The sequence below is a fragment of the Cynara cardunculus genome (genome assembly GCF_001531365.2).
Source record: "Cynara cardunculus var. scolymus isolate 2C chromosome LG 10, CcrdV1, whole genome shotgun sequence".
NCBI lineage: Eukaryota > Viridiplantae > Streptophyta > Magnoliopsida > Asterales > Asteraceae > Cynara > Cynara cardunculus.
The window spans coordinates 8,122,763-8,128,762 of NC_037537.1; positions in this window are offsets into that span (position 1 = coordinate 8,122,763).

Genomic DNA, 6,000 nt, shown 5'->3' on the forward strand with positions numbered 1-6,000 from the left:
GTAATGAAGATAAGAACCTCAAAATCCATGTGGGACACTCTATGTGTTCAATATGAAGGAACCTCTCAGGTCAAGAATCGAGGAAGATTAACTTAGTAAGACAATACGAAAGCTTTCTCTGTGGAAAGACTGAGACATTGTCTGAAGTTCACCAACGTTTTAATTGTCTTCTTATCGATTTAAGGACTGTCAGTAGGGAATATTCTAATTCTGAAACTCTAATGAAGTTTCTGGAATGTTTACCTGAATCTTAGGATACTTATGCCATGTGTCTCAAAATGTCCAATGACATGTTCTCTCTCCCTCTCTCTCTTAGCACTCTATATGGGATACTGCTCAATCATGAGCAGTCTCGACAGCTGAAAATGAATCTAATCAAGGATTCCAGAGAAATGAAGAGCTCTTCGTTAGCTCTAATCTCTGAAGATACTTCAGCTGAACTCCCATCTTCTTCTTCTTCAGTTATTCCTCCTGTTACTATCACTGAGTTAGATTCTACTAACTCTGAGGATCTATTAGAGTCTGATCTTGCAAACTCAAGGCTGAAAAAACTACCATTGAAGGATGGTGCAAAGCCTCTGTCAAAGCCTTAGAGATCATTTACGCTCAAATCCCTGCCAAGATAAAGACTGGTCTAGGCTTCTCCTATGATCAAGAAAACAGTGTCACTAACAGATCCATGCTAAAGTATGGCACCTTTGTCTCTTCTATTCCTGACACTTCTTCCTCTCAGTCTTCTTTCGCTGAGAGTCATCTTGATGGAACTCCTTCGAGTTCAGGTTGCAAAGACAAGGGTAAATCCATTGTCAAAGCACCTCTTCTTAAGAAGGCTAACAAGTCAAATAGATCTAAATCTATTCCTTCAGCTTGTAAACCTTCTTCTTCTTCTTCTTCTTCTTAAGGGACCAAGAAATCTGAATCTAATCAGAAATCTAAGTCTCAGCTCAAAGTGAATGTTTCACCTAAGGACTCCAAATCCTCAAAAGTTCCTCCTAGAACTAATGAGAAGAGAATCATTGGAGCATGTCCCTCTTCTAATCTGGTACTTCCTGGCCCTAAAACTACCTACAACTATAAGAAGTGTAAACATTGTGGCAAAACTACACACATTTCCAGTAAGTGTCCTTCTGCCGCCAAGGCTGGTCCACCAGCTAAGGGCAAGAAGTTAGCTAACGCTGAGAAATCAACCAAAGGGAAATCAACCACTAAGGCTGTTAAAGCAACCATGGTGAAGAAAACCACCGGAGCCTCCTCTTCAGGTTTAGTGAAGACAACTACTGACACTAAGTCGTCAACGTCAGTTGTTGTGATTCCTTCTACCATTGAGGCCTCGTCAGGCTCAGTGAAGACACCCACTGACTCTATCTCTCTAGCGTTAGAGGTTGTTTCTATTTCCACTAAAACCTCTCCAGGTTCAGTGATGACACCTACTGACTCTATCTCTCTAGCGTCAGAGGTTATTCCTATTTCCACTTAAACCTCTCCAGGTTTAGTGAAGCCATCTGCTGACGCTGGTTCTTCAGTTTCAGTAGATGAAGCCTCTAACATTGCTGGACCCAAATATAATGGGTACCAAAAGCATTTTAAATTGTTCCCTTGTACAGGAAGGCATTTGGTATCTCGATAGTGGATGCTCAAGACACATGACCGGAGACAAATCCTTGCTTATCGACTACAAGGAAGAGAGAGGCCCTTCCGTGACCTTTGGAGGTAACGGAAAAAGATATACCAGAGGTTTTGGTATATTAAGCAACAGTTTAACCACATTCAGGCGTGTTGCATACGTTGAAGGACTGAAGCACAACCTCCTCAGCATCAGTCAGCTGTGTGACAAAGATTACACGGTGAAGTTCTCCAAGAATTCATGCTATGCCTTTGACAAGGATGATAAGGTTGCCTTAACCAGTTCTCGTCTAGAGAATGTCTACATCATCAACATGGATTCTTCTCTCACTGAGAATAGTTGTTTCCTCTCCAAAGCTTTGTCAGATATGAACTGGTTGTGGCACAAACGGCTTCGTCACCTTAACTTCAAGACACTCAGCGAGTTTTCTAGAAATGATCTTGTCACTGGTCTTCCTCGACACTCCTTTGCAAAAGAATCTCTTTGCTTAGCGTGTGAGAAAGGAAAACAGACAACAGTTAGCTTTAAGTCAAAGCAAATCTCTTTAGTGACATCACCTCTTCAGCTACTGTACATGGATCTCTTTGGTCCAGTGAACATGCAATCTATCGCTGGAAAGAAGTATGCACTCGTCATTGTTGATAAGTACTCCAGGTACAATTGGATCTTCTTTCTCAGATCCAAAAGTGAAGTACCTGAAGACATCATATCGTTCATCAAGAAGATAGAAGTACTTAACAATATTAAAGTACGATCTATTAGAAGTAACCATGGTACTGAGTTCAAAAACAGTTAACTTCTTTGAGGACAAGGGAATTTCTCACAATTTTTCATCAGTGAGAACTCATCAGCAAAATGGGTCGCTGAAAGGAGAAATTAAACAATCATTGAGGCTGCTCGATCAATGCTCAGCGAGTCCCATCTCCCTACTAATTTCTGGGCTGAAGCACCGCTTGTTTCACTCAAAATCAGTCTTTGATCGTTAAGAGGTTCAAGAAGACAGCTTACGAACTTTTCCATGGCAGCAAGCCCTCTATCAGCTTTCTACATATCTTTGGTTGCACGTGTTATATTCTCAACAACCGTGATCAACTAGGAAAGTTCGATCCCAAAGCTGATGAAGGAATCTTTCTTGGATATTATTCAGTGTCCAAAGCCTTCAGAGTATTCAACAAACACCGACAGACGATAGAAGAAACTATTCATGTCACATTTGATGAATCTCAATCAGCTAATTCTAAACCCGTCATAAATGATGATAAAGAATTAGAAAACTGGATGTTTTCTCATTATCGACAACCCGAAGCTTCCTTCAGCGTTCCTCTAAACACTAAATCCCCAGAAGCTGAAGATGATCGATTAATCATTCCAGTTGCAGCAAATCACATCGTGTCTTCTCCAGAGTTTGTTGTTGTGCCCATTAGTTGTGTTCTACCTTCTACATCAAACACTGATTAATCAGTGAATGAAATGCCTTCAGCATCAGAACCTATATCAGTTGCTGAATTTGAGGCTCCTTTAGTAATTGTTCCAATCGTTGAAGAATCTGCAGCTGAAGCCTCATCTTCTGTTCATGAACATCTATGCTCGGATGATAATCCTCTACCAGCTCAGCGATGGACTAAAGACCATCATATTCGTCAAATTCTTGGAGATCATGGTGCAGGTATTCATACTCATCGTGGTCTAACTAATATTTGTCTCTTTGTCAACTTTATTTCTTTAGTTGAGCCCAAGTAACTTAAGAAAACTTAATAAGTAAAAACTGACTCACTGAAAAAGATCCCAAAATAGTAAAAAGGGACATGTACTTTATATGTAACTTTTCCCTACTATTATCTGATAAGGCAACTCTCTTTATGTTGCTTTGTTATCATCAAATACGGGGAGATTGTTGATCTTCTCTCTCATTGATTTGATGATAATCACTTTTACCTTTTATGAAGTAATATGTTTCTATGTTTCAGTGCCAGCGATCATCACTGAGTCTGTTTGGTGATCGCTGAAACATGTATTGTAAATCCTACAGCGGCAACATTACTTCAAAAGGACAAAACTCACACCAAAGAACCTTCAGCAAAAGTCGAAGACTGAAACTGAAGATTAGAGACCAACGAGTTCGTGATCTGAAGCGGCATTCACTGATTATAACCTGGTCAACATATGTGTGAAGAATGCATAAGCCTCAACGAATGCTGAAGAGACCTTCAGTGTTATTCCAACATTCAGCGATCAAATGAAGCTTGTTGTGCAAGATTGTTTTTGTCTTGTCCTTCCACACACAAAGGACAAACTCATACCCTTTCTGGAGTATAGTACGGTACGGAGGCGACTAGTTAACTCTATTACCCACCAACTCTATGAAAAGATGTCTGCTCATGAATATCCATTTGTACTATTCACTGTAGCAAAGGACAAACTTTTCTTTAAATGCTTGACGCGTGTTCAAACCCAACTGCATTGCATTAAATGTGCATTTAGTGCCATGGGTATAAATAGATAAGTATTCTCTCCATGCAGACTACCAACTACGTGAAAGCACACACACATCTAGAGAACACTTACGCTTATCTTCAAGCAAGTTAGAATCCCTTTCAAGTATTCTAAAAAGTTCTTACCCAGGAATACCTCATTTCCTTCTTTATCTTACATCAAATCTTTTCTCTTTGCTAAGATCATCTCTGTGTAAACTTATATGGTTTTAGATAGGTTATCTTTACCTTGTCTATTTCTGTATACAATCTTGTAAAAATCTGTATTGATCTTTCTTTATCAATATATATATATATATATATATATATATATTTAAATTTAAAAGTTTTCTGTGTTTGTATTCATCCCTCCTTCTACAAACTATTTCTATAAAACTCTTAAGACCCAACCGGGACCAACAGATTGGATATTTCAGTTGAATTTAATTGAAATGAATTGATTCAAATTTCAGACTTCATACATAAAAACAAACAGTCTGACTGATTCATATTCCAGATTTCAGACGTAAAAACAAACAGTTTGACTGATTCAAATTTCAGACTTCAGCACCACCTCTTAAAAATCAGAAGTGAAATCAAACTTCAGACTTTAGCACCTCTTAGAAAACAAACGCCACTTAAATGCTTTTTTAAAACATTGCGCATTAACCATTTTTAATATTGAATAATTATTAGTCTTGTAATATTATCATTGATAAGTAGAAAAATGTCGACATGAGAGAAAAAATAGCCCTATCACGACAACTCTGTTGACCAATCGAAGGCTACCGCATGTTATAAAAAATATTGTATCCGGTTCGAGGAATCAGTTTTCATGGTTTGGTCCATGCTAGTCACCTTGAAATTTCCCAAAACTAGATCGGGCCATCCCAACCGGTCCCAAATAGACAATAATGCATTTTGGTACGGAAGGCGAACTGTAGAGAATTTTGGATGACCATCCTGATAGTTGAATGGAGCACTTACTCTACATGTATTCCTTCCCGTTTTAGTGGAAGGGTGTGAAAGGAACGAGATCACAATGAGATTTTCATCCAAAAAAGGGGGCTAATGCCTAAATTGGTAGATGCTATAGACTTAATTGGATTGAGCTTTGGTATGGAAACTTAATATATGATAACTTTCAAGCTCATAGCAAGCCCCCCACTGGGGCCCACTCTATGTGAAAAGCAAGAGAGTCGTATGTATGTCTTGGAGGAAGATTTTTCATATATTTCAAGATCCACCCTACAATATGGATTAAAAAAGCCAAAATGACCGAAGTTGTATACTCTATAGCATAGCACCTATCCACACAAGTAACGGTAATACATACAAAAGCTTTGAAATATTATTTTCGAGCGTGTCTATGATTGGTATGAAGAGTGACCCGAGATTCAGGCGATTGCGGATGATTTACATGCGGTTAAGTATTTATTCGAAAATGGCTTATTCGATATAATCGTATCACGTAATCCTTTAAAAAGTGTTGTGAGTTGTTTCAACTCTATAATTTACGTTTCATGCTTGTTTGAGTAATACCAATGTGAGTTGTCTCGCTGTCTCTACACCTCTACCTCCCTTATCATTGAGAGGTCATTTAGGTGCCTTAACTGGTGATACAGGCAGAAACCATGTCTTCATCCATAGGCTCCCAAGTACCCAGATCAATCGAAAGTTCGATTCTGTATGAACTACTTTGATAGCAAGGTTTTAAATTAACTTATTGGTCTTATGATATATCTCAGGGTCGAGGATGATACCCAAGATTTGTTCAAGGAACTCTGTTGTGAAAAAAGAATACTAGAATCTACACATTGATTCCTTTTTTGAAGAAGATACAAGAGCGAAACAATCAACTTATTGATATTGAAAGACCCAACAAATTCCTTGAAATGTATCATT